The sequence below is a fragment of the Tamandua tetradactyla genome, chromosome 2, assembly GCF_023851605.1.
Source record: "Tamandua tetradactyla isolate mTamTet1 chromosome 2, mTamTet1.pri, whole genome shotgun sequence".
Lineage (NCBI taxonomy): Eukaryota > Metazoa > Chordata > Mammalia > Pilosa > Myrmecophagidae > Tamandua > Tamandua tetradactyla.
In genome coordinates, this window is record NC_135328.1 from 169,366,960 (window position 1) to 169,373,828 (window position 6,869).

Genomic DNA, 6,869 nt, shown 5'->3' on the forward strand with positions numbered 1-6,869 from the left:
AATATATAAATCTGACAAATAAAATAAAAATGATATGATAGTGGAATCAAGGAACACCTTTTCAGTAATAACTTTGAATGTTAACGGACTAAACGTACCAATTAAAACATATACACAGATTGGAAGGATGGATTAAGAAACACAATCCAGCTATATGCTGCTTACAAGAGACTCATTTTAGACACGAGGATACAAATAGATTGAAAGTGAAAGGATGGAAAAAGATTTTCCATGCAAGTTGTAACCAAAAGAAAGAAGGAGTAGCTATACTAATATCAGACAAAATAGGCTTTAAAGACATCATAAGAGACAAAGAAGGACAATATATACTAATTAAAGGGTCAATTCACCAAGAAGATATGACAATCATAAATGTTTATGCTCCCACTTAAGGAGCTCCAAAGTACATGAGACAGACATTGGCAAAACTGAAGGAAGCGATAGATGTTTCAACAATAATAGTAGGAGACTTCAATGCACCACTCTCCTTTATAGATGAACAATCAGACAGAAGATCTACAAGGAAATAGAGAAGTTAAATAATTTGATAAATGAATTAGAACTAACAGACATATATAGGTCATTGCACCCCAAAGCACAAGGATATACATTCTTCTCTAGTGCTCACGGAACATTCTCCAGGATAGGTCATATGCTGGGGCACAAAACAGGTCGTTGAATTTTTGAATATTGAAATTATTCAAAGCACTTTATCTGATCAAAATGGGATGAAGCTGGATCTCAGTAACTACCAAAGAACAAGAACATTCACAAATATATAGACATTAAATAATACACCCTTAAACAACCAGTGGGTCAAAGAAGAAATTGCTAGAGAAAGTAGCTATCTGGAGATGAATGAAAATGAGAATACAACTTATCAGAACTTATGGGATGTGGCAAAGTCTGTGCTGAGAGGGAAATTTATTGCCCCAAATGCCTATATTAAAAAACAAGAAAGACTCTTTCCACCATCTTGGGGCCCATGGAGGCCTGCCTGGTACAGGACTTCTAAAATGGCAAATATGTCCAGAAGGCTGTGGTCCAAGGCCATTTTTGCTGACTATAAGCGGGGTCTCTGGAACCAGAGGGAGTATACAGTTCTTCTTAAAATTGAAGGCATTTATGCCCAAGATGAGACTGAATTCTATCTGGACAAGAGGTGTACTTATGTATACAAAGCAAAAAACAACACAGTGACTCCTAGCGGCAAACCTAACAAAACCAGAGTAATCTTGGAAAAGGTTAGCATGTGCACATGGAAATGATGGCATAGTTCATGCAAATTCTGAAGCAACCTTCCTGCTAAGGCCATTTGACACCAAATCTATGTGATGCTGTACCCCTCAAGGATTTAAACTTATTGAGAAGTAAATAAATAAAATGATGGTTTAAAAAACAAAACAAAGCAAAAAAGAGCAAAAATTGAGGACTTAACAGCACACCTGGAGGAACTTGAGAAAGAACAGCAAACTAACCCCAAGCAAATAGAAGAAGAGAAATAACAAGATTAACACAGAGATAAATGAATGGGAGAACAAAAGAACAGTAGAAAGAATCAATAAAATCAAAGGTTGGTTCTTTGAGAAAACCAATAAAATTGATGGGCCACTAGGAAGACTGACCAAGAGAAAAAGAGAGGAAATGCAAATAAAATCAGAAATGAGAAGGGGTGCATTACCACAGAATCTGAAGAAATAAAATAAATCATAAGAGGACACTATGAACAACTATATGTCAACAGACTAGACAACTTAGATGAAATGGACAAACTCCTGGAGACACACAAACAAGCTACACTGACTCAGGAAGAAATAGAAGATATCAACAAACCAATCACAAGTAAAGATCCAATCAGTCATCAAATATCTTCCTACAAAGAAAAGCCAAAGGCCAGATGGCTCCACAGGGGAATTTTATCAAACATTCCAGAAAGAACTAACACGAATCCTGCTCAAACTTTTCCAAAAAATTGAGGAGAAAGGAACTCTACCTAACTCATTTTATGAAGCCAATATCACTTTAATACCAAAACAAAATAAAGATGCTATAAAAAAGGAAAACTAGAGGCCAATGTCCCTAATGAAAATAAATGTAAAAACTATCAATAAAATATTAGCAAATCGAATCCAACAACACCTTAAAAGAGTTATACACCATGACCAAGTGGGGTTTATACCAAGAATGCAAAGATGGTTCAGCACAAGAAAATCAATTAATGTAATAGAGCACATTAACAAATTGAAAGAGAAAAATCACATGATCATCTCAACTGATGCTGAAATAGCATTCGACAAAATTCAGCATCCTTTTCTGATAAAAACACTCCAAAAGATAGGAATCAAAGGTAACTACCTCAATATGATGAAGGGAGTATATGAAAAACCGATAGCCAACATCGTACTCAATGGAGAGAGCCTGAAAGCTTGCCACCTAGGATCAGGAACAAGACAAAGATGCCTACTGTCGCCACTATTATTCAACATTGTGCTAGAAGTTCTAGCTAGAGCAATCAGGCAGGACAAAGAAATAAAAGGCATCCAAATTGGAAAGGAAGAAGTAAAACTCTCATTATTTGCAGATGATATGATATGTACTTGGAACATCCTGAGAAATCTACAGCAAAATCACTAGAGCTAATAAACAAATTCAGCAAGGTGGCGGGATATAAAATTAATGTGCACAAATCCAGTTACATTTCCATACACAAGCAGTGACCTAGCTGAAGAGTCAGTTAAGGAAAAAAAATTCCATTCAAAATAGCAAGTAAAGGAATCAAGTACTTAAGAATGAACTAAACTAGGGACATAAAGAACTTGTACACAGAAAACTACATAACATTGCTAAAAGAAATCAAAGGAGAGACATTCCCTGCTCATGGATAGGAAGGTTAAATATAGCTAACATGTCAATTCTCCCCAAATTGATCTACAGAGTCAACACAGTACCGATCAAAATTCCAACAACCTACTCTGAAGATTTGGAAAAGCTAATTACCGAATTCATCTGGAAGAGAAAGAGACCCTGAATAGCTAAAAGCATCCTAAAAAATAAGAGCAAAGTGGGAGGATTAACACTCCCTGACTTTAAAACCTGTTATAAAACCACAAAGGTCAAAACATACATTTGCACACCGATGTTCATAGCAGCATTATTCACAATCGCCAAAAGATGGAAACAAATAAAATGTCCATCAGCAGATGAGTGGATTGACAAAATGTGGTATAATATATGATGGACTATTATGCAGCAGTAAGACAAAATGACGCCCTGAAGCACATGACAAGAAGAATGAGCCTTGAGAACATAATGCTGAGTGAAGTTAGCCAGACACAAAAGGATAGATACTGTATGAGTTCATTTTCATGACCAGCATAAAGGTGGCTGAAGGATGCACTGACAGAGCAGTAGATTGGCAAACAATGGCATATACTTATGAATGAAGGTTGTGCTGCTACAAAAAGGAACAATGTCATGAGGCATCCAACGATGTGGATGAACATGGGGGACATTTGATGAAACAAAATAAGCCAGAAACAAAAAATAGCAATGGTATGGTTGCCTTTAGAAAATGCTTATAAGAAAACAGAGCCTAGATTGTAAGCTTTTAGAGCAGATACATTAAGTCCAGAGTGGTGATTATTATTTCTGGATTTTGAGAGGCTGTTTTATATATATATGCAACCTGATATTTAGAGATAAGAACGAAGCAGAACACGTTGGGGTTAAAGTAATTCAGAACATAGGGGTATGGAAAACAGTGTCTATATTTTAGAACCACACATATTCTTTGAGAGCAATGGAAGAAAGGTTTGTTTGCTCTGGAACTGAAATTTTCTGTAGTGCATAATCTAATTCAACCTATTTGTATAGCTCATTTGGACAACTGAAACACAGGAAGCACAGAATAAGAAAGAGGTCCTCTAATCCAGTATAGATTATTGTAATGCCTGGAAACATCCTAGAGTGTATTAAGCAGATAATCCAAAAGTATTGGCTAAATCCCCTGAGGGAGGGAAGAAAGACTATGGAACTATTAAACCTTACCATCAGGGAACCCCCTGATACTGTGTCTAACTTTAGCAATACCCAAAATCAATAGGCCATGTCCTTGATCATGAGACTTACTCTCGTGAAGCTTATGTAGGTAGGGGAGAAGCTTAGACTACCTATAGGCATGCCTAAGAGTTACTTCTGGAGGACCTCTGTTGTTGCTCAGATGTGGCCTCAGTCTTTCTAAGCCCAACTATGCAAATGAAATCATTGCCCACCCCCCTACGTGGGACATGACATCCAGGGGTGAATGTCTCCCTGGTGACGTGGGAGAGAACTCCCAAGTATGAATCCAGACCTGGCACCATGGGATCAACAATTCCATCCTGACCAAAAGGGGGAAAAGAAGTGTAATTAATAAAGTATCAGTGGTAAAGATAGTTCAAGTAGAGTCAAGAGGCTACGCTGGAGGTTGCTCTTACACAAGCTTCATTTAGACCTTGCTACCTATCATAACCTGCCAACCCCCAACCATGACCATTCCAGCAACCCTAAAGAACCTAGGTTAATATATAAGATTCTACAAGGGTTCCAGGCACCAGAGTAACTTTCCAAATGGGTCCCTGGTCCAGATAAGTCCTGAAACCTAGCCCAGCCTCTCCAGACCATCGGATAGTTCCATCTCCCTGTCCCATATTAGTGACAGACCCTTCCAATATCACAAATTTAGAATTGCCATAGCCTAAACAACCCTAAAGAGAGGTATGGAAAGATCAAAGGTGGTGGTGGAATTATACATAGAAGATAGGACGTAACAAATGAATATGAATGCTGAATCATTAAATTGATATCTCTTTTAATCTCCAGTATTTTAGAGCAGCTAGAAGTAAAAATCTAAAATTGTGACAGTAAGTAACCCATGTCAAACTCTGAAATATGTTCTATAACTCATTGTGGTGCTGTGGTTTGAAATTTTTTTAATTTAATTTTTTATTTAATTTTTTTAAATACCAAAAACACCAAATGCAAACATTCCTATTTTGATCATTCCGTTCTACATATATAATCAGTAATTCACAATATCATCACATAGTTGCATATTCATCATCATGATCATTTCTTGGAACATTTGCATCTATTCAGAAAAAGAAATAAAACGAAAACAGAAAAAAAGTTTATACAAACCATATCCCTTACCACTCCCTTTCATTGATCACTAGCATTTCAAACTAAATTTATTTCAACATTTGTTCCCCCTATTATTTATTTTTACTCCATATGTTCTACTCGTCTGTTGACAAAGTAGATAAAAGGAGCATCAGACACAGGTTTTCGCAATCACACAGTCACATTATGAAAGCTATATCATTATACAGTAATTTTCAAGAAACATGGCTACTGGAACACAGCTCTACTTTTTCGGGCAGTTCCCTCCAGCCTCTCCATTACATCTTGGATAACAAGGTGATATCTACTTAATGCGTAATAACCTCCAGTATTACCTCTTGACTCTGTTTGGAATTTCTCAGCCATTGACACTTTGTCTCATTTCATTCTTCCCCCTTTTGGTGGAGAAAGTTTTCTCAATCTCTTGATGCTGGGTCTCAGCTCATTCTAGGATTTCTGTCCCACGTTGCAAGAAAGGTCCCCACCCCTGGGAGTCATGTCCCACGTAGACGGGGAGGGTGGTGAGTTTGCTTGTTGTGTTGGCTGGAGAGGCCACATCTGAGCAACAAAAGAGGTTCTCTTGGAGGTGACTCTTAGGCGTAATTTTAAGTAGGCTTGACCTATCCTTTGTGGGGTTAAGTTTCATATGAACAAACCCCAAGACTGGGGGCTCAGCCTATAGCTTTGGTTGTCCACACTGCTTGTGAGAATATCAAGAATTCAACTTGGGGAAGTTGAATTTTCCCCCGTTCTCACCATTCCCCGAAGGGGACTTTGCAAATTCTTTTTTATTCACTGTTCAAATCACTCTGAGATTTATCGGGGCATCTCTCTGGACAAACCAACAAAATCTCATGTCCTACTCAAGGTTCCATGTGCTTATGTGTTCAATTATGCTGTCTACATAAGTTATATTAGGAAATGCACTAGTCAAAATATAAATTTTGTACCAAATAAACATTTTTTTTGCTTTAGTCTCACACATAAGTTGAAATTTTAAAATATTAATTACCACCTATTGTCAAAGCACCCTACAGTAATGACATTCCTTCATTCTTCCTCATGCAAAAACATTTTTAAAATTTGTACATTTAGTCACTATCATTATACACTCTAGGCATTCTTAGATTATACCATCTCAATCTTTATCGTCTATCTGTGCTTTGAAATTTAAGCTTTTTTGTATATATGTTATTTTTCACAAAAAAAGAAGGAAAAAAAGTCAATTATGATGATAAAAAAGTATTTAAGCCCTTTAACCTCCTATATCCTGGAGCAGCTAGAAGGAAAAATCTGAGAGGATCATACGATAGCCCATGACAAACTCTGGGATCTGTCCTGTAACCACTTATTAAAGAGTGTTTTGAAAACTACTGCTTTCTTGTTTCTTTGCTTTGTATGTATTTTATACTATACAATTTAAAAAGTTAAAAAAATTACACACAAAGTATCATCTCAACTCTGTTAAAATGCATACCAAAACAAAAACAACAACAACGGAACTCCCCCCAAAACAACCCAGACAGGAAGGAAATATGCCAAAAGTTGTTTAGATTGGTGATATTATACAGTAGGATTATATGTTATTCTTACTTTCTTCTTGTGGTTTTCCTATATTTTCCAGATTTTCTGCAAAGGGCAATAACACTTTCATATTAGAAAATTTGAAAGTTTAGTCATGAAAAGTTTAAAAATCAGGGAACTAAGTG

General features: G+C 36.6%; 1 pseudogene; it reads left to right on the forward strand.

Annotated features, from left to right (window-relative positions):
- The first annotated feature begins 1,025 nt into the window (after window positions 1–1,025).
- LOC143663061 (large ribosomal subunit protein eL33 pseudogene) lies at window positions 1,026–1,358 on the forward strand (annotated as a pseudogene).
- The last annotated feature ends 5,511 nt before the right edge of the window (window positions 1,359–6,869 follow it).